Source organism: Salmo salar, chromosome 07 (assembly GCF_965601325.2).
Source record: "Salmo salar chromosome 07, fSalSal1, whole genome shotgun sequence".
Lineage (NCBI taxonomy): Eukaryota > Metazoa > Chordata > Actinopteri > Salmoniformes > Salmonidae > Salmo > Salmo salar.
The window spans coordinates 22,909,088-22,932,555 of record NC_138297.1 but is presented as its reverse complement, the minus strand read 5'-3'; the positions used below and the strand labels follow the sequence as shown (position 1 = coordinate 22,932,555).

At 42.6% G+C, this 23,468-nt stretch overlaps 1 long non-coding RNA gene and 1 pseudogene across 1 annotated transcript; one reads left to right on the top strand and one right to left on the bottom strand.

Moving 5' to 3' along the window:
- Window positions 1–23,468, bottom strand: part of LOC145880004 (very long-chain specific acyl-CoA dehydrogenase, mitochondrial-like) — a 49,904-nt pseudogene that overhangs the window by 5,721 nt on the left and 20,715 nt on the right.
- On the top strand, window positions 10,365–19,642 carry LOC145880005 (uncharacterized). The gene is made up of 2 exons (XR_014392885.1): window positions 10,365–19,380; window positions 19,478–19,642. It is a non-coding gene; the product is annotated as an uncharacterized LOC145880005 (long non-coding RNA).

Here is a 23,468-nt window from a genome sequence, read left to right as displayed (position 1 = left end):
GGAAGTTTACTCACTCGGCTACGAATTCTCAGAAGGCAGCCCGACCTCCACCACTTTTTTCTCCGTCTGTTGTGCTTTTAATTAAATAATGTACGGCTACAAATATTGTAAATAGCCCACCTTCCTTCGTATGGGCAGAATATTGTAGCCTAGGCCTATATACCTTTGTTCATATGGGCAGAATGTTGTATATACATTTTTTCACAAGGTTATATAAAGACTGAAGAGTAAAAATGGCCAATATCTAGTTTCTACAATGTATTTTCGTTTTAAGTAATGCATTTTCGTTTTATCTCATTTTTCAACCACCCATTAACACCAACCATTCACTATAAAACTTTTATTTTTCAACAAAAAATTATGGGGCAAAAATAAGTAAGCCTAAAACATTTATTTCGAATAACCAACATTTACACACAAATAAAAGTAAGCTACATGACAATGCAGCACCATAAAAACAAGTTCAGGAACAAATCTTCCAAGAATGTGCTTTATATTCTGGTCTCATGAGGACCATTGAAAGGGTTGAAATCAATGTTTCTTGAAGATATGTCCAAGTAGGATAGGTGCAACTTGGATTTTGGAGTATTCTCCACTGCAACTTGAAAGTGTAGGCAACGCTCTTCAGGTGAGTCTCCAGCTGTTCAGGTGTGTTGTACTTCTGAACCAGTGACTTAAGATCATTCTGTTGCTTGCCATAGCAGGGTTTTTGCCATGGCGGAGAAACGGCAGTAAGTTGCTGCTCCATTCTCATTTCACCACTTTGCTGCTGTCATTGCAATAACTTGACGAACTTCCAAATGGTGACGTGGGTAGTGCCAAGAGTCACCAAACATGTTCGATGCCAGCCCTCCTCTCCGTTGTTGGTCTTCGCCAAGCCTTGCAGGAAAGCATCGTAGCTGTTCCATAATTCTGAAAATAAAAAAAGAGAGAAGCCGATTAGCAACCATGTAATTGGCCTTTGGCATGCTGTCATCAATAATAAGAATAATAAAGCCATTATTGTGTTAATTTGAAGGCGTATCCACATACCTTTGTATATATAGTATACTTTCAGGCAACATGGGTTGTGGAGAAGGTCAGACGCATTAGATGAAAGCCAATGTTTCCCATATGTATGTCTTGTTTATTTGATTCGGATATTTCAGCCACACCCTTTGCTAACAGTTGTATAAAATCGAGCACACAGCCATGCGATCTCCATAGACAAACATTGTCAATAGAACGGCATTACTGAAGATCGCGTCACTTTCAACGTTGAACTGTCGTTGGATGCCACCTTTCCAACAACTCAGTTCTTAAAATGTCTGCCCTGCTAGAGATGCAAGTGCTGTTATTAAGTGGAAAGTATAGGAGTAACAATGGCTCAGCCACTAAGTGGTAGGCCACACAAGCTCACAGAACGGGACCGCCAAGTGCTGAGGTGCGTAGCGTGTAAAAATCATCTGTCCAAAGTCAGCACAATAACTGTTTGACGAAACTTCATGAAATGGGTTTCCATGACCGAGCAGCTGCACATAAGCCTAAGATCACCATGCGCAATGCCAAGCATCGACTGGAGTGGTGTACAGCTCGCCGCCATTGGAGTCTGGAGCAGTGGAAACGCGTTCTCTGGAGTGATGAATCACGCTTCACCATCTGGCAGTCCGACTGACGAATCTAGGTTTGGCGGATGCCAGGACAACGCTACCTACCCGAATGCATAATGCCAACTGTAAAGTTTGGTGGAGGAGGAATTATGGTCTGGGGCTGTTTTTCATGGTTCGGGCTGGGCCCCTTAGTTTCAGTAAAGGGAAATCTTAACGCTATAGAAAACAATGGCATTCTAGACGTTTCTGCGCTTCGAACTTTGTGGCAACAGTTTTGGGAAGGCCCTTGCCTTTTTCAGCATGATGACAATGCCCCCGTGCACAAAGCGAGGTCCATACAGAAATGGATCGTCAAGATCGGTGTTTGAAGAACTTGACTGGCCTGCATAGAGCCCTGACCTCAACCCCATCAAGCACCTTTGGGATGAATTGGAACCAGTGAAGGCTGGTGAGTTGAAAAATTGAGGAGGATGGCAGACCGACGGTATAGGCGCGGAACGCACAGAGATGACTAAGTGTATTTCAAAACTCGTCAAAGACTAATTATTTTAACCTAAAGCATTTAATAAATACATTTATAGTATAATATTATGAGGAATAGGAATGAGAGGTCTACTTACACAGTGTTGGAAAGGGATCACAGCAGTGATTGAATGAGAGTATGAGGTGTGAATTGAGGTGTTCAGAGACTTGATCACTGCAGGACAGGATTCGACTGGGAAGACAAAAAACTATAACACACCACACTACACAGTTAGACAAAAGAGCTAAGAATGAGTTAGTCCAAGCAAGGAGTAAAATCATTGATGTGTAATAATGTGATTGTGTTTGTGTATGTGATTGACTCTACATACAGTAATGAGAAAAATTTGATAGGAGTACTCACAGTGCTTGCAGGGGAAACATGCAATGTGCCAGTGGATGAGCGGGCACATGAGATGAGGCTTCAGTTCATATCAGGAGAAAGTTGACAATGGTAGTGAAGTGGATTAGTCATCACCTCTTAATTAGGGAACAGGAGGAGACTTAGCTATAAAAAATAAAAACAGATACATTTTTATTTGTATTTTAAAAAATGTATTTCACCTTTATTTAACCAGGTAGGCTAGTAGAGAACAAGTTCTCATTTACAACTGCGACCTGGCCAAAATAAAGCAAAGCAATGCGACACAAACAACAACACAGAGTTACACATGGAATAAACAAACATACAGTCAATAATACAATAGAGAAAGTCTGAGGTAGTTGGATGGGCTATTTACAGATTGGCTATGTACAGGTGCAGTGATCTGTGAGCTGATCTGACAGCTGGTGCTTACAGATAGTGAGGGAGATATGAGTCTCCAGCTTCAGTGATTTTTGCAGTTCGTTCCAGTCATTGGCAGCAGAGAACTGGAAGGAAAGGCGGCCAAAGGAAGAATTGGCTTTGGGGGTGATCAGTGAAATATACCTGCTGGAGCGCTTGCTGCGGGTGGGTGCTGCTATGGTGACCAGTGAGCTGAGATAAGGTGGGGCTTTACCTAGCAACGACTGATAGATGACCTGGAGCCAGTGGGTTTGGCGACGAATATGAAGCGAGGGCCAGCCAACGAGAGCATACAGGTCGCAGTGGTGGGGAGTATATGGGGCTTTGGTGACATAACGGATGGCACTGTGATAGACTGCATCCAATTTACTGAGTAGAGTGTTGGAGGCTATTTTGTAAATGACATCACCGAAGTCAAGGATCGGTAGGATAGTCAGTTTTGCTAGGGTATGTTTGGCAGCATGAGTGAAGGATGCTTTGTTGCGAAATAGGAAGCAGATTCTAGATTTAATTTTGGATTGGAGATGCTTTATGAGAGCCTGGAAAGAGAGTTTACAGTCTAACCAGATACCTAGGTATTTGTAGTTGTCCACATATTCTAAGTCAGAACCGTCCAGAGTAGTGATGCTGGACAGGTGGGTAGGTGTGGGCAGCATTACATTTACATTTAAGTCATTTAGCAGACGCTCTTATCCAGAGCGACTTACAATCGGTTGAAGAGCATGCATTTAGTTTTGCTTGCATTTAAGAGCAGTTGGAGGCCACGGAAGGAGAGTTGTATGGCATTGAAGCTCATCTGGAGGTTAGTTAACACAGTGTCCAAAGAAGGGCCAGAAGTATACAGAATGGTGTCGTCTGCGTAGAGGTGGATCAGAGAATCACCAGCAGCAAGAGCGACATCATTGATGTATACAGAGAAGAGAGTCGGCCCGAGGATTGAACCCTGTGGCACCCCCATAGAGAATGCCAGAGGGCCGGACAACAGGTCCTCTGATTTGACACACTGAACTCTGTCTGAGAAGTAGTTGGTGAACCAGGCAAGGCAGTCATTTGAGAAACCAAGGCTGTTGACTCTGCCGATAAGAATGTGGTGATTGACAGAGTCGAAAGCCTTGGCCAGGTCAATGAATACAGCTGCACAGTATTGTCTCTTATCGATGTCGGTTATGATATTGTTTAGGACCTTGAGCATGGATGAGGTGCACCCATGACCAGCTCGGAAACCAGATTGCATAGCGGAGAAGGTACGGTGGGATTCAAAATTTGTCGGTGATCTGTTTGTTAACTTGGCTTTCGAAGACCTTAGAAAGGCAGGGTAGGATAGAAATAGGTCTGTAGCAGTTTGGGTCTAGAGTGTCTCTCCCTTTGAAGAGGGGGATGATTGTGGCATCTTTCCAATCTTTGGGGATCTCAGACGATACGAAAGAGAGGTTGAACAAGCTAGTAATAAGGGTTGCAACAATTTCGGTGGATAATTTTAGAAAGAGAGGGTCCAGATTGTCTAGCCCTGCTGATTTGTAGGGGTCCAGATTTTGCAGCTCTTTCAGAACATCAGCTATCTGGATTTGGGTGAAGGAGAAATGGGGAGACTTGGGCAAGTTGCATTGAGGGGTGCAGGACTGTTGACCGGGGTAGGGGTAGCCAGGTGGAAAGCATGGCCAGCTGTAGAAAAATGCTTATTGAAAGTCTCAATTATCGCGGATTTATCAGTGGTGACAGTGTTTCCTAGCCTCAGTGCAGTGGGCAGTTGGGAGGAGGTGCTCTTATTCTCCATGGACTTTACAGTGTCCCAGAACTTTTTGGAGTTAGTGCTACAGGATGCACATTTCTGTTTGAAAAAGCTAACCTTTGCTTTCCTAACTGCCTGTGTATATTGGTTCCTAACTTCCCTGAAAAGTTGTATATCGTGGGGGCTATTCGATGCTAATGCAGTACACCACAGGATGTTTTTGTGCTGGTCAAGGGCAGTCAGGTCTGGAGTGAACCTAGGGCTATATCTGTTCCTGGTTCTACATTTTTTGAATGGGGCATGCTTATTTAAGATGGTCAGGAAAGCACTGTTAAATAATAACCAGGCATCCTCTACTGACGGAATGAGGTCAATATCTTTCCAGGGTACCCTGGCCACGTCGATTAGAAAGGCCTGCTCGCTGAAGTGTTTTAGGGACCGTTTGACAGTGATGAAGGGTGGTTGTTTGACTGCAGACCAATTACGGACGCAGGCAGTGATCGCTGAGATCCTGGTTGAAGACAGCAGAGGTGTATTTGGAGGGCAGGTTGGTTAGGATGATATCTATGAGGGTGCCCGAGTTTACGGATTTGGGGTTGTACCTGGTGGGTTCATTGATAATTTGTGTGAGATTGAGAGCATCAAGTTTAGATTGTAGAATGGCCGGGGTGTTAAGCATGTCCCAGTTTAGGTCACCTAACAGCATGAGCTCTGAAGATAGATGGGGGGCAATCAATTCACATATGGTGTCCAGGGTACAGCTGGGGGCAGAAGGTGGTCTATAGCAAGTGGCAACGGTAAGAGATTTGTTCCCTCGTGCTGTTACGTTGGCAGACGGATCAGCAGGGCTCCGTGTGGTAAACCAGGCCAATTGGCAAAATAGGTATAGTGGCCAAAGAATTTGTCCGATGGGCCTCTTAAGCTAACAGTCCGATGTGCTCTAGACAGCTAGTGGGCTGTGGCTAGCAGGCTAGCTGTTGGGTATTCAGGGGACGTCGTGACTGAGGAGCCAGTTGAAAAAACCCCTCGGGTGGATTACGTCGGTAGTCCAGTCGTGATGGGTCGGCGGGTTCCAGGCCAATTGGCAAAATAGGTATTGTAGCCCAAGGAGTGGCTGATGGACCTCTTCGGCTAGCCGGGAGATGGGCCTAGCAAGGCTAGCTCCAGGCTAATTGGTTCTTGCTTCAGGACAGAGACTTTAGCCAGGAGCGGCCACTCAGATAGCAGCTAGCTAGCTGTGATGATCCAGGTGAAAAAAGGTTCAGAACTTGCGGTAGGAATCCAGAGATATGGAGAAAAATAAGTCCGATTTGCTCTGGTTTGAGTCACGCTGTGCAGACTGGTGAGAGTTGTCCGGGCTAAAGGTAGCTGATGACCGCTAGCAGTGGCTTGCTGACTACTAGCTTGTAGCCAGTTAGCTGGCTAGCTTCTGTTGTGGGTTCCGGTTCAGAGGACGAATCAGCAGGGCTCCGTGTGGTAGACCAGGCCAAATGGCAAAATAGGTATAGTGGCCAAAGAATTTGTCCGATGGACCTCTTAAGCTAACAGCCCGATGTGCTCTAGACAGCTAGCAGGCCACATCTAGCAGGCTAGCGGGTGGGCATTCAGGGGACATCGCGATGGAGAAGCCAGTTGAAAAAAACCCTCGGGCGGATTAAGTCGGTAGTCCAGTCATGATGGGTCGGCGGGGGTCCAGGCCAATTGGCAAAATAGGTATTGTAGCCCAAGGAGTGGCTGATGGACCTCTTCGGCTAGCCAGGAGATGGGCCTAGCAGATGGGCCTAGCAATGGCTAACTGACTACTAGCAAGTAGCTTTTGATAGGGGTTCCGGTTCTTAAGTATAAAAATAGCAGATCCGTACCACATTGGGTGAGGCGGGTTGCAGGAAAGTATATTCAGTCCGCAGATGGAAAGTGATATTAAAATATATACGAAATATATACAGAAAAAACCCCAAGTAAAAACGATATTTACACGGGACAGGACGGGACAAGAAAAAAAACACACGTCCGACTGCTATGCCATCTTGGAATCGAATTCTATTATAGCTGCGCCATCGTAGGTTTGGACAACGAATTTCTCTATGAAGTTAAACTCAGACATCTCAAAATTCATAAAGTCAAACAGACTACGCATCTCACCCACTTGACACATCAAAGTAGCCCAAGAAACGTTCCTGAATAAAGTCCTGATCATCCACATACCTGACGATAACTGACAACTGCAAGCAGACTGGTGGCACCATAGGTCCCAGAATGGTGGGGCAATTTTTACCCCCTGGGCCTGGAGTTTTTCCTTATATGTTAACCTAACTAGGAAAACTCTGGACCATATAAGATATGACAATGATTAATCAGTTGTAAAAATGTTTTATATGGGCTTTGTGGGACCTGTTTTACCTAATCAGGTCACATGGTTTTAAAAACTCCTGAAAATAACTCCTGGCCCTGGGGGGGACCCTGTCAAACTGCAGCTACCTTATATTTGTTCATATTATATTTAGACTAGATTAGGAGGGGGATTTCTTCTACCCAGACACATAGACAACAACTGATAGACAATTGAACTCACAGGGTTGAGCTTGCTCTATGCATGTTCGCATTATACAGGCCTATGCAACTGTAGGCCTTACAATACATTTACTCACATCTGCCACCAGTATTATGTTGATTGATCAATTCCAGTTAATCATTTTGGATTAAACACATATAGGCAGCCTAGCCAGCCCAATGTTGAATATAAACCTAATTTGATCACATTCACATTTTCTCCTGACACCCACAAATGGACTATAAATACATAACGGTACCAATTAGTTTACCCTGACCAGATGGACAGGGCACATAGGCTGTATGCAGCTGCTCTTATTAGTAGCCTACAGTTGATCAGGCTGAAAAATAGTCTCGTTTTCATCCCAGCATGTCACACTTCTAATGTTTAGGTGTAGCGTATGCTGCTGCAATACTTACAATACCGGTCAAACGTTTTAGAGCACCTACTCATTCAAGGGTTTTTCTTTATTTTTACTCTTTTCTACATTGTAGAATAATAGTGAAGACATCAAAACTATGAAATAACACATATGGAATCATGTAGTAAGCAAAAAAGTGTTAAACAAATCAAAATATATTTTATATTTGAGATTCTTCAAATAGCCACCCTTTGCCTTGATGACAGCTTTGCACACTCTTGGCCCCTGGTCTTCAGGGCTGAGCCCCTGGTTATGACCTCCTCTAAGAATAATTAATGCTAAGGGTAGCAGTGCAAGGTCTTTTTAAACTGAATATTTGGATTATTAGCATATGAACAATTTGCAATTCGATTGCTGGACAATTGAAGCCATCCATCCAACCCATTTATTCATTCTGGCAGTTCAAAGAGGATAGTTTCAAGGTAATCGATTGGGCCAAGTTATAGCTCATTAGCAGCATACTTGCATTCATTCGCTTAAAATAGCCTATACAGTTCTTATACAATTTATGCAAGCCTACTGGACTGTTTGTCTGTTTGGACTGTCTGCTTGTCTTGGTGAGAATCTTAAGTTAATAAAATACTAAAATAGTCTTATTTAGTTTGCCTGCCTAGTATTATACATTTACATTTACATACATTTAAGTCATTTAGCAGACGCTCTTATCCAGAAAGACTTACAAATTGGTGCATTCACCTTATGATATCCAGTGGAACAACCACTTTACAATAGTGCATCTAAATCTTTTAAGGGGGGGGGGGGGGGGGGGGGTTAGAAGGATTACTTTATCCTATCCTAGGTATTCCTTAAAGAGGTGGGGTTTCAGGTGTCTCCGGAAGGTGGTGATTGACTCCGCTGTCCTGGCGTCGTAAGGGAGCTTGTTCCACCATTGGGGTGCCAGAGCAGCGAACAGTTTTGACTGGGCTGAGCGGGAACTGTGCTTCCTCAGAGGTAGGGAGGCGAGCAGGCCAGAGGTGGATGAACGCAGTGCCCTTGTTTGGGTGTAGGGCCTGATCAGAGCCTGAAGGTACGGAGGTGCCGTTCCCCTCACAGCTCCGTAGGCAAGCACCATGGTCTTGTAGCGGATGCGAGCTTCAACTGGAAGCCAGTGGAGAGAGCGGAGGAGCGGGGTGAAGTGAGAGAACTTGGGAAGGTTGAACACCAGACGGGCTGCGGCGTTCTGGATGAGTTGTAGGGGTTTAATGGCACAGGCAGGGAGCCCAGCCAACAGCGAGTTGCAGTAATCCAGACGGGAGATGACAAGTGCCTGGATTAGGACCTGCGCCGCTTCCTGTGTGAGGCAGGGTCGTACTCTGCGAATGTTGTAGAGCATGAACCTACAGGATCGGGTCACCGCCTTGATGTTAGTGGAGAACGACAGGGTGTTGTCCAGGGTCACGCCAAGGTTCTTAGCACTCTGGGAGGAGGACACAATGGAGTTGTCAACCGTGATGGCGAGATCATGGAACGGGCAGTCCTTCCCCGGGAGGAAGAGCAGCTCCATCTTGCCGAGGTTCAGCTTGAGGTGGTGATCCGTCATCCACACTGATATGTCTGCCAGACATGCAGAGATGCGATTCGCCACCTGGTTATCAGAAGGGGGAAAGGAGAAGATTAATTGTGTGTCGTCTGCATAGCAATGATAGGAGAGACCATGTGAGGATATGACAGAGCCAAGTGACTTGGTGTATAGCGAGAATAGGAGAGGCCCTAGAACAGAGCCCTGGGGGACACCAGTGGTGAGAGCACGTGGTGCGGAGACAGATTCTCGCCACGCCACCTGGTAGGAGCGACCTGTCAGGTAGGACGCAATCCAAGCGTGGGCCGCGCCGGAGATGCCCAACTCGGAGAGGGTGGAGAGGAGGATCTGATGGTTCACAGTATCAAAGGCAGCAGATAGGTCTAGAAGGATGAGAGCAGAGGAGAGAGAGTTAGCTTTAGCAGTGCGGAGAGCCTCCGTGACACAGAGAAGAGCAGTCTCAGTTGAATGACCAGTCTTGAAACCTGACTGATTTGGATCAAGAAGGTCATTCTGAGAGAGATAGCAGGAGAGCTGGCCAAGGACGGCACGTTCAAGAGTTTTGGAGAGAAAAGAAAGAAGGGATACTGGTCTGTAGTTGTTGACATCGGAGGGATCGAATGTAGGTTTTTTCAGAAGGGGTGCAACTCTCGCTCTCTTGAAGACGGAAGGGACGTAGCCAGCGGTCAAGGATGAGTTGATGAGCGAGGTGAGGTAAGTGAGAAGGTCTCCGGAAATGGTCTGGAGAAGAGAGGAGGGGATAGGGTCAAGCGGGCAGGTTGTTGGGCGGCTGGCCGTCACAAGACGCGAGATTTCATCTGGAGAGAGAGGGGAGAAAGAGGTCAAAGCACAGGGTAGGGCAGTGTGAGCAGGACCAGCGGTGTCGTTTGACTTAGCAAACGAGGATCGGATGTCGTCGACCTTCTTTTCAAAATGGTTGACGAAGTCATCCGCAGAGAGGGAGGAGGGGGGGAGGGGGAGGAGGATTCAGGAGGGAGGAGAAGGTGGCAAAGAGCTTCCTAGGGTTAGAAAGTGGCTTTAGCAGCAGAGACAGAAGAGGAAAATGTAGAGAGGAGGGAGTGAAAGGATGCCAGGTCCGCAGGGAGGCGAGTTTTCCTCCATTTCCGCTCGGCTGCCCGGAGCCCTGTTCTGTGAGCTCGCAATGAGTCGTCGAGCCACGGAGCAGGAGGGGAGGACCGAGCTGGCCTGGAGGATAGGGGACATAAAGAGTCAAAGGATGCAGAAAGAGAGGAGAGGAGGGTTGAGGAGGCAGAATCAGGAGATAGGTTGGAGAAGGTTTGAGCAGAGGGAAGAGATGATAGGATGGAAGAGGAGAGAGTAGCGGGAGAGAGAGAGCGAAGGTTGGGACGGCGCAATACCATCCGAGTAGGGGCAGAGTGAGAAGTGTTGGATGAGAGCGAGAGGGAAAAGGATACAAGGTAGTGGTCGGAGACTTGGAGGGGAGTTGCAATGAGATTAGTGGAAGAACAGCATCTAGTAAAGATGAGGTCAAGCGTATTGCCTGACTTGTGCGTAGGGGGGGAAGGTGAGAGGGTGAGGTCAAAAGAGGAGAGGAGTGGAAAGAAGGAGGCAGAGAGGAATGAGTCAAAGGTAGACGTGGGGAGGTTAAAGTCACCCAGAACTGTGAGAGGTGAGCCATCCTCAGGAAAGGAACTTATCAAGGTGTCAAGCTCATTGATGAACTCTCCAAGGGAACCTGGAGGGCGATAAATGATAAGGATGTTAAGCTTGAAAGGGCTGGTAACTGTGACAGCATGGAATTCAAAGGAGGCGATAGACAGATGGGTCAGGGGAGGAAGAGAGAATGTCCACTTGGGAGAGATGAGGATTCCAGTGCCACCACCCCGCTGGCCAGATGCTCTCGGGGTATGCGAGAACACGTGGGCAGACGAGGAGAGAGCAGTAGGAGTAGCAGTGTTATCTGTGGTAATCCATGTTTCCGTCAGCGCCAAGAAGTCGAGGGACTGGAGGGTAGCATAGGCTGAGATGAACTCTGCCTTGTTGGCCGCAGACCGGCAGTTCCAGAGGCTGCCGGAGACCTGGAACTCCACGTGGGTCGTGCGCGCTGGGACCACCAGGTTAGAGTGGCAGCGGCCACGCGGTGTGAAGCGTTTGTATGGCCTGTGCAGAGGGGAGAGAACAGGGATAGACAGACACATAGTTGACAGGCTACAGAAGAGGCTACGCTAATGCAAATGAGATTAGAATGACAAGTGGACTACACGTCTCGAATGTTCAGAAAGTTAAGCTTACGTTGCAAAAATCTTATTATATACACAAGTGTCCTCCCCAGCCAGGGTAGGGCAGCACTTTTTTTCAATGTTATAGTCATGTGAATCTCTCAGGCATATCTTTTTATTGAAAATGGGAACAATGGGAGAGATGGAGAAATACTGATTTCAAAACAAAATGGACTACATTCTCATTCATATTATCAAGACATGGGGTGAATATCAAAATAGTTTTAAAAGATGCCCTTGCCTTTAAGTTGAACCTCGGGTCGATATTTAATATAACAGTCTATAGAGTCAACTCAAAATATAGTATTCTGTTCTTTTGAAATAGTCTACATTTTCCGTATCATTATGAGACCAAATGAAACGACATGGCCAAATGGATTTGGTGATGTTTGTCTGTCTTGTCCTCAGACTGAGAAAACTGAAGCATGCCACCTCAGCATTCCCACTGTGAACTTTGCACCAGATAGAATGAGATTGGGGTTTATGAGGACATTCTCTCTTTCAACCAGACAAGCACATTTCCATCAAATAACTAGACTTGGGATTTAAGCTGACGCTCCTTGCTATCTAAGTTTCTTGGGATGTCCAACTCTGACATTACCCCATTGAAGCTAACATTTAAAATGGCTAAGGTAAGGGTTATGGTTAGCTCTCAAACTCAAGGCGGCATTGTGCCTTCTCCCTACAATTTTCAGCAATTAGCTTTGCCCAGGACTGGCTCATGTGACCTACAATACCGACGCTGTGTTTTAACATTTAGAAACGTCAATAACCATCGCTTGCGATACATCTTTTGAAACATATGGCTCATCATTCATCAGCAAGAAATAATCTTTTGAATAAAAAAATATACATTTACTGTAGCAGTTTGCACGGATCCATACAGTTATGGATGCCTCCATCTGACAGAACTACACTTGTGATAGACTTCCCGAGTTATGCTTACACACAGGCGTTCTAAGCACCCAAGATAGCTAATTAGCACTGTTTTCCGTAAACAAGCGCTGCAACGTGGAGATATGGCCATGTGGGAACACTAACACTATCAAGGTGTGTATCAATTTAACCATTTGTTTTTTGAAAATTATTTCTCGCTGAAATTAAAGACAAGGTCCTTAATGCTTCCAAAACCGTACCGCAACCGACGCTGGTTAATGTTCAGATTGTGCGTCGGGGCTCTTAACAAAACGTCCCCGTAGAGAAGACGCCTTCATCCAATGACTTATGTATAATGTAATGGAACTGTTCATGCAAGAAACAAGTCAACATAACTGACAACAATGCCACAGGAATATAGGCTACATACAGCTTTGCTCACCCAGATAAGGCAGGTGGGATGCACAGAACCGTGACAAACAGCACTTGTTTTGTTATCTCTTGCGCATATTGTTTATTTTGGGGCGCGGAAGTCTTTGTCTAAACTACAACTCAAAATTGCATGAAGTTAACATGCAGTAATGTTCTGAAGCTAGCTATCTGCTATAACGTTACAACTGGGAAAGTACTATCTAGAAAAAGTCAAGAACTTAAGGGTAGGTACTAGCTAGGTAGCTAGTTTGCTTTGGCTTGATTAGCTAGCGACGCATCCTTGGACGCAAATAGTCTGGGTAGCCATTTGATTAGATGTTCAGAAGTCTTATGGCTTGGGGGTAGAAGCTGTTTAGAGGCCTCTTGGACCTAGACTTGGCGCTCCGTTACTGCTTGCCGTACGGTAGCAGAGAGAGCAGTCTATGACTAGGGTGGCTGGAGTCTTTGATTATTTTTAGGGCCTTCCTCTGTTATAGAGGTCCTGGATGGCAGGAAGCTTGGCCCCGGTGATGTAATGTGCGGTACGCACTACCCTCTGTAGTGCCTTGCGGTCGAGGGCCCGAGCAGTTACAATACCAGCCAGTGATGCAACCCGTTAGGATGCTCTTGATGGTGCAGCTGTGAAACGAGGATCCGAGGACCCATGCCAAATCTTTTCAGTCTCCTGGGGGGGGAATAGGTTTTATCATGCCCTCTTCACGACTGTCTTCATTTAATATGATATGTTATGTTTCATATGGTTTGTATTCATTCGTGGTTGTCCATCACCAATTTCGTATGATACGTTACGAATTACAATTAGTATTATATGTTTCAAATGTTAAAAGGTACAACATGTTACGAAATTGGAAAACATGATAATGTTACTAATTCTAGGTAGGTGGCTAACATTAACTAGCTTGCTAACGTTAGCTAGGCTAGGAGTTATGGTTAAGTTTAGGAGTTTTTTTTTTTTTTAAAGGGTTAAGGTTAGGGTTGGCTAAAAGGGTTAAGGCTAGGGGAAGGGTTAGCTAAAGGGGTTAATGTTAGGGAATGGGTTAGCTAACATGCTAAGCAGTTGTAAAGTAGCTAAAAGCAGTAAGTAGTTGAAAAGTTGCTAATTAGCTAACATTGTCCGTAGTGAGTCAAACTCGCAACCTTTGGGTTGCTAGATGTTCGCATTATACGCCCACCCCTCCACCCCGACCAACCACCCTACTTTCGCTTTTGCCTTAAGTAACCATCTGTCTTATGTAACCATACCAAACATAACATATCATACTGTTGGTACAGCTTTATGTAGGCCCTAACAGTTTGTGGGCACCGTTTGTCACCGTTATAGTGCAATTAATGTTTTGTTTAGTGTTGTATTGTGCAGTGGCTTTGCTGGCATGCATCCCACTTTATTTCTTTTTTGTTGCCCCACCAACATTAACATGCTGAAATCGCCACTTGTGTCACAGATTTACATTTACTATGTTATGTCGAGTATATGAGATCAGGCTGCAATTTCACATCCTTTTCAGATAACTTCTTCCCCCCCAATAGAAAAACGAGAGGTTTCACTCTCACCAAAATCTGTCCAAAATTATCCCAATGCATTTCTATGGGCTTATTTTGGACCCCAGCTTGTTGCCTTCCCACCTTTAGGACAACAACTCCCATTGTTAGAGCTGAGACATGAGCATCTCATCATTATATACATATCTCTGGGTGATCTTACAGTCTACTTCCTTTTGAGCTGGGATGTAGAGGTTTCACATAGCGCTCATCTCATTAGTGTTGTTGAACATATCATTGAGGATGTTGTCCTTGTCTATAGGCAGAATAAACACAGTAATGTCATACAAGTTATAAAAAAGGACCTACAATAATTCATCACTATGTGTAGTATCCCTTATTTAGTGTATGAATTAAAAGTACATATTTGATGTGCACTCACATCCTTATACAAACACTAATCACGATGGCAAGTATAACCACCATGGCTGAAATGACGACGGCTGCAACATGCAGGGGCCAATCACGATTCCCCATACCGAAGCCTGATATATTGAAATATATTTAATATACATATATGTAATATATGTACTAATATTTGAAAGAACTAAATCATGTACTACTCATATACAGTCCCTTCAGAAAGTATTCACACCCCTTGACTTTTTACACATTTTGTTGTGTTACAGTGTGAGTCTAAAATGGATTAAATTGATCTACACACAATACCCAATAATGTAAAAGTGGAATTATGTTTTTAGAAAGGTTCCCTGTGGCTCAGTTGGTAGAGCATGGTGTTTGCAATGCCAGCATGGTGTGTGCAATGCCAGGGTTGTGGGTTCGATTCCCACGGGGGGCCAGTACAAAAAAAAAATGCATGAAATGAAATGTATGTATTCACTACTGTAAGTTGCTCTGGATAAGAGCGTCTGCTAAATGACTAAAATGTAAAATGCTTACAAGCTAATAAAAAAATTAAGAGCTGAAATGTCTAAGTATTCAACCCTTTTGTTATGGCAAGCATAAAATAAATCTGAAGTAAAAATGTGCTTAACAAGTCACAATAAGTTGCATGGACTCACTCTGTGTGTAATAATAGTGTTTAACATGATTTTTAAATGACTACCCCATCTCGGTACCCCACACATACAATTATCTGTAAGGTCCCTCTGTTATAGCAGTGAATTTCAAGCACAGATTCAATCACAAAACCCAGGGAGGTTTTCCAACTTAGTTGCCGACGAGGAAAGAAACCTCTTGATTTTCACCATGAGGCCAATTGTGATTTTAAAACAGTTACAGAGTTGAATGGCTGTGATAGGAGATAACTGAGGATGGATCAACAACATTGTAGTTACTCCACAATAACATAAATGACAGAGTGAAATAATAAAAAAGATTCCAAAACATGCATCCTGTTTGCAATAAGGCACTAAAGTAATACTGAAAAACAAATGTGGCAAAGAAATTAACTTTTTGTCCTGAATAAAAAGCTAAGTACCACTCTTAATATTTTCAAGCATGGTTGTGATTAAATGTTATGTTATAGGTATGCTTGTCATCGGCAAGGACTAGGGAGTTTTTAAAGATGAATTACCTGAAACACAGAATACAGTGCATTCGGAAAGTATTCAGACCTCTTGACTTTTTCCACATTTTGTTACGTTCATCAATCTCCACACAATACCCCATAATGACAAAGCGAAAACAGGTTTTTAGAAATGTTTGCATATCTATTTAAAATAAAAAACAGATACCTTATTTGCATACAGTACCAGTCAAAAGTTTGGACACACCTACTCATTCAAGGGTTTTTCTTTATTTGTACTATGAAATAACACATATGGAATCATGTAGTAAGCAAAAAAGTGTTAAACAAATCAAAATATATTTTAGATTCTTCAAAGTAGCCATCCTTTGCCTTGATGACAGCTTTGCACACTCTTGGCATTCTCTCAACCAGCTTCACCTGGTATGCTTTTCCAACACCCTTGAAGGAGTTCCCACATATGCTGAGCACTTGTTGGCTGCTTTTCCTTCACTCTGCGGTCCAACTCATCCCAAACCATCTAAATTGGGTTGAGGTTGGGTGATTGTGGAGGCCAGGTCATCTAATACAGTCCCATTAAGCGCAAACCAGATGGGATGGCTTATCACCTCAGAACGCTGTGGTAGCCATGCTGGTTAAGTGTGCCTTGAATTCTAAATAAATCACTGACAGTGTCACCAGCAAAGCACCATCACATCTCCTCCTCCATGTTTCATGTTGGGAACCACACATGCGAAGATCATCCGTTCACATACTCTGCGTCTCACAAAGACACAGCGGTTGGAACCAAAAATCGGATATTTGGACTCATCAGACCAAAGGGCAGATTTCCACTGGTCTAAAGTCCATTGCTTGTGTTTCTTGGCCCAAGCAAGTCTCTTCTTATTATTGGTGTCCTTTAGTAGTGGTTTCGTTGCAGCAATTCGACCATGAAGGCCTGATTTATGTAGTCTCCTATGAACCGTTGATGTTGAGACGTCTGTTACTTGAACTCTGTGAAACATTTATTTGGGCTGCAATTTCTGAGTCTGGTAATTCTAATGAACTTATCCTCTGCAGCAGAGGTAACTGGAGCATTGTTAGAAATACCCATACTAACATACTGTGTACTACATACTTCATGAGTATATACTACATACTATTAGTGCTGCTGTGCTGCTTTAATTACTCTTTTTTTGCCAACGTTTACTGACACCGGCCATATTCAACGGGGGTTGAGTACTCGGAAATGCATTATTCTGTGCTCTGGTACACTCAGACGAGAATTCTCTGAAATCCGAGTAGATAGCCAGAGCGAATTTACAAAAGCACCCGAATGTCCATTGAGAACGCACAACAACTATACCATTTAGCTAAGCTAAGAATGACGGGAATAATCAAGTCAATAAACGTTGGGTAGTTAGATACCCTATAGTTAATATACTGGCAAGTTTTATGTATAAATAGCCGCCTAACGTTAGGTAGCTAGCTAACATAAGAGTACATACTGCTGTAATGATATGCTATGTGGTTCGTAAGGACAGCGTAGTTAACAAATTGTCAGCCAATATAACGTGTAAGGTAACTTATTTGAAAAGTCATTACTTTATTACATTGCTCAACATTTTCTTAATATTTGTCATAAATAGTTAAAGCAATTCATTTGTATCTGCTCTCGTTGTACTTCGGCTGCATATTTTCCGCCATTTTCTTCAAATCTGAAAACGATGCGAAGCCACGCTCATTTCCTGAAGAATTGTATTATGGGCCCTAAAGTATGGAAATAGTGTCCTCTGCGTGTATACTTCATATTTTGGCAAATTTAGTATGACATCCAGGAACTTTTGGCATACTATACTATGACCATTAAGCATACTACAGTTGAAGTGGGAAGTTTACATACACTTAGGTTGGAGTCATTAAAACTTGTTTTTCAACCACTCCACAAATTTCTTGTTAACAAACTATGGTTTTGTCAAGTTTGAATGGACATCTACTTTGTGCATGACACAAGTCATTTTTCCAACAATTGTTTACAGACAGATTATTTCACTTATAATTCACTGTATCACAATTCCAGTGGGTTAGAAGTTTACATACACTAAGTTGACTGTGCCTTTAAACAGCTTGGGAAATTCCAGAAAATGGTGTCATGGATTTAGAAGCTTCTGATAGGCTAATTGACATAATTTTAGTCAATTGGAGGTGTACCTGTGGATGTATTTCAAGGCCTACCTTCAAACTCAGTGCCTCTTTGCTTGACATCATGGGAAAATCAAAAGAAATCAGCCTAGACCTCCACAAGTCTGGTTCATCCTTGTGAGCAATTTCCAAACACCTGAAGGTACCACGTTCATCTGTACAAACAATAGTACGCAAGTATAAACACCATGGGACCACGCAGCCGTCATACCGCTCGTAGAGATGAACGTACTTTGGTGCGAAAAGTGCAAATCAATCTCAGAACAACAGCAAAGGACCTTGTGAAGTTGCTGCAGGAAACAGGTACAAAGTATCAATTTCCACAGTAAAATGAGTCCTATATCGACATAACTTTAAAGGCCTCTCAGCAAGGAAGAAGCCACTGGTCCAAAACCACCATAAAAAAGCCAGACTACGGTTTGCAACTGCACATGGGGACAAAGATTGTACTTTTTGGAGAAATGTCCTCTGGTCTGATGAAACAAAATTAGAACTGTTTGGCCATAATGACCATTGTTATGTTTGGAGGAAAAAGGGGGAGGCTTGCAAGCCGAAGAACACCATCCCAACCGTGAAGCACAGGGGTGGCAGCATCATGTTGTGGGGGTGCTTTGCTGCAGGAGGGACTGGTGCACTTCACAAAATAGATGGCATCATGAGGTAGAAAAATGATGTGGATATATTGAAACAACATCTCAAAATATCAGTCAGGAAGTTAAAGCTTGGTCGCAAATGGGTCTTCCAAATGGACAATGACCCCAAGCATACTTTGAAAGTTGTGGCAAAATGGCTTAAGGACAACAAAGTCAAGGTATTGGAGTGGCCATCACAAAGCCCTGACCTCAATCATATATAACATTTCTGGGCAGAACTGAAAAAGTGTGTGCAAGCAAGGAGGCATACAAACCTGTCTCAGTTACACGACCTCTGTCAGGAGGAATGGGCCAAAATTCACCCAACTTATTGTGGGAAGCTTGTGGAAGGCTACCCAAAACTTTTGGCCCAAGTTAAACAACTTGAAGGCAATGCTTCCAAATTCTAATTGAGTGTATGTAAACTTCTGACCCACTGGTAATGTGATGAAAGAAGCAAAAGCTGAAATAAATCATTCTCGACGATTATTCTGACATTTCACATTCTTAAGATAAAGTGGTGATCCTAACTGACCTAAGACAGGGAATTTTTACTAGGATTAAATAACAGGAATTGTGAAAAACTGAGTTTAAATGTATTTGGCTAAGGTATATGTTTCAGGAATCCCACTTCCTGAGTTTGTTTTTGCCTGAGCTGACTGTTTTTTGTTTGGAGTGTTGTCTAAGGTTCCTGAACGCACCCTGTCTGGTTGCTAGGCAACGAAGTTAGGCGGGAGATGTAGTAATTACCCGCACCTGCATCTCATCAACCTTCTGCACACCTGGTCCTGATCATCACCTCTTCATAAACTCTGACCTGACATCCATTCCCTGCCGGATCGTTAGCAACGAACAGTATGTTGTGCCAGCGTATCAGCCTCATGTTTCCTGAGCTTGTTTTGTTGTTTTGTACTTGTTGCTGGTTACTCACTCCCGTTTACTCTGTCTACAGTCATTCTCCCGGAACATTCAACTCCCTTGCCTGGCCGTCGGTGGATACAGTGGCGTCATTGGATCAACCCATTTACTCTCATCGACTCACCTCCGCTGCCGCTCCGTCTCCTGCATTACTCAATATACACATCAAGACTACCAATAAATACTCACTTTCATTTTACTCACCTTGTCCTGGTCTGCTTCTGGGTTCTGTCTTAGAGAATCGTGACAATATGTAAACTTCCGACTTCAACTGTACGTACTGTCACGAATCCACAAATGTTTTTTGACTCACTGAATAATGTTCACTGTATCAATGATACAGAATCTAAACCGTGTGATGAACACATCAAAGTTGAAGAGTTTTTAGAGTCTATCAAACTTTTAAAGGACAATAAATCACCAGATGTTGATGGAATTACTTCAGAATTTTACAAATTATTTTCTGAACAAGTAGCTCTCTTCCTATTTAATTATTTTTTTTATAGAGTTTTAAAAACAATGTTCTCCCTCCTACAATGAGTCAGGGGTTAATAACACTGATACCTAAGCCTGAAAAATAAGTGCTCCTCATCGATAACTGGCGTCCAATTTGTCTTCTTAATAATGACTATAAGATAAGCTTTGGAGATTTTTTTCTGTAAGGTTAATAAGACTCAATACAAATGGTAACAGCTCTATCAAACTGACATATGGCACCTCACCTAGATTTGAGTTAAAGAGAGGAATTAGGCAAGGCTGTTCTATCTCTCTGTATCTGTTTTTATTAATCACCCAACTTCTTACAAATTCTTTAAATAATAGTCCTGTACAAGGTATTTCCATAGCTGGTAAAGAAATTATTATAAGCCAGCTGGCTGACAATACTACGCTAACCAAATTCCCATATCAATCAATGTGATACAATCCTTTTCCAAAGCGTCTGGTCTATATCTTAACATTAATAAATGTGAAGTCATGGCTGTCAAAGATTGTGTGACACCTTCATATTATGGTATTCCAGTGAAAGAAGAACTTACATATTTAGGCATAACCATTACTGAGGATCAGAAATCTAGAGGCTTACTAAATTTGAACCCTCTTATTAAAAAAACCCAGAAGAAGCTAAATCAATGGCTACAGAGGGACTTATCTTTAAAAGGAAGAGTCCGAATAACCAAGGCTGAAGGTATCTCTAGGCTAACATATGGCATTCTATCTTTATATCTTGATGGTAAAATAAGCAAGGAGATAGACCAGATGCTTTTCAACTTTCTGTGGAGAAACCTTACACATTACATCAGGAAATCTGTTGTAATGAACACTTATGAGTATGGTGGGCTGTATTTTCTGGACATTACTACCTTAAATAATACTTTTAAGATCAATTGGATAAAACAATTCATAAGAAGACCCACTTCTATGTGGAATTTTATTCCTCATCATGTCTTCTCTGCTTTTGGTGGCCTTAACTTCATGTTGGTTTGCAATTATAATATTGACTAAGTTCCAGTGAAACTGACCACCCAGAAATAGTGTTGCATCTTTTTTGGCATTGTATTCATGTAAGGATACTGTGGCAAGACATCAGTAGATTTATAATTGAACATATTTATGAAGATTTTACACTATTGTGGAGAGATGTACTGCTTGGATTCTTTACCTACGATAGAAATAAGATGAAACAATTTTATGCAATTCATTTTATTATTCTTTTGGCCAAATGTCATATTCACAAATGTAAATTTACAAACAAACGCCACATTTTCTTACCTTCCAAAAAGAAATTGAACTATATTTTAAGACAATGAAGTACTCTACTAACAAAAAAGGTCCTTGTGTAATGTGATATTGTACCCCCTAGCCCAATTGTCCTTTGTATATTATTTATATATACTTGTGTTCCCAGAATCATCCCCCTCCATTGAATCTCTCAGCATCATCCCCCTCCAGGAAAATACCCTTCAAACTGGAAAGGAGATGTTTGGAAGAGAAGGAGGATGGAGGGTAAATCCTACCTTGGCTGGAAAAAGATGATTGAGTTGACTATGGCAATTGATATCTGCGAGTTTGGCAATTGTTATCTGTACTGGTTGATTATTTATTACTTATGTGGGTGAATCCCAACTGAAACCATGTCTGTTATGAATTCAGCTATATATGCTTGGTTTTTGGCTCTTTAACTTGTTTTGGGCTCCAATATTATTTTTGTGTTTACTCAATCTCATTACCGTAACATGTCCAGGTCAATTTTGCAGGACTTTACATGCATTTAATTTATAAAGTGTAAAGTGGTACATATTCAAAGACAATTATCATTTCTGGGTATTCACATTATAAACAAGTCTTATTTTAGACAAAAAAAAACGTGTGTCCGAGCACTTGTTTCTCATTACCGTAGTGGTTTTTTTTTCTTCCAGTTCCCTTAAAAAGTACAGTTCCTGTAAAAAAAAATATATATTTTAAAAAATGGACCCATAATACATTACTAAGAAGAGAAGATCAAAGATGGCTACAAGGTAAGCGAGTCTTTTCTCTTTCATTATGTTTTAATGTGATAATTGTCCTCTTACACACCATTTACCCATTTTAGATTACCATAACTGTGTAATATTTATGTTTGAGAATAATTATTGATGAAACTATTTACAGTATAATAGATTAGATAGAGCATGAATTGATGATGTAAGTTTTTTAGCTGAGTCATAATGGCTTCTGCCATGGTTAGCTAAATTTGCTATTGGCCTTCTCATTACCGGAATGCACATTTATCAATACCATGCCATATGGTTGTCTGTTACAGTAATTCAAAGTTCAGTTACGGCAATGATAGAAACTGTTTCTGATGCATGTACAATGCAACTCCATCATACTATGTGCGCAACAGATACACTGCTAACCAAACAACAGTTCAAGCTGCATGCACACTTGAATTAAAGGGCAACCACACTGCAATTATATATTTTTCTCAGGTTTTTCCCAGACCTAAAAAAATTGTCTCCTGATGGGGTTTAAGCATTGTTAGCACATCCAATTTTGTTGTTATTCTATTAGAAAAGTGTGATTTTGAGTGCAAAAACCTGAAGAAAAAAAATCTGAACAACCACAACCCCTGTGTGACCCTTTCGCGTCCGACCACTGCTAAAAGAAAAAGTACCCATTTTTATAATTTTTTTAAAGGCACATTACAATTAAAAATCCAAAGTTTATCTGATGTTTTTAGAACTCAAAAGTGGTGTTCTGTCAACAGATGTCCCCATCCTAGACCATATGTTTTGTAAATCCGGCTCAGCTATAACAATGCAAACAATTCAAAACTAATGGAAAATCATTTCCAGACTTGTGGTGTTTATCTTTTCCACTAAAGACTAAACTTATTGGTGTTGTATTAGATTGTAATCTGTCATGGTCAAAGCATATTGATTCTGTTGTTGTAAAGATGGGAGAGGTTTGTCTGTGATAAAGAGATGCTCTGCTTTTTTAACATCACATGCAACCAAACAAGTCCTGCATGTCACAGGATCCAACGAAAGTGGCGCCCCTCCTCGGTCGAGCGGCGCTCGGCGGTCGTCGTTGCCGGCCTATTAGCTGCCACCGATCGTTGTTTCTGTGTCTTTTGGTTTTGTCTGTCTGTTCCGCACCTGTTTTGTGTCTGTCATTAGTGGGGCCTTATTTAGTGTGTGTTTTCAGTTGGGGTTTTGTGCGGGATTGTTTATTGTCCACTCAGGACGGTGGGCCGTGATTTATACATTTTTACTGACAGTTTTCGTCAGAAGATTTACCGGGCTGCGCCCCTTGCTTTTGTGCCGTGTAAATATATTTTTTTCGTGTTTATGGGAATGTGTTTTTCCCAGGCAGACTGTATGTAGCGCCCTGTGCCTCGCGGCTTTTTGTGTGTGTCAATTTATTAAAAGACACTCACCTCCAGCACCTGTCTCCTGCATCTGATTCCGCCTCTACACCAGTCCAAGTCAACTGTGACACTGCAAGCTCTGGTTTTGTCGTATCTTGACCATTGCCCAGTTGTA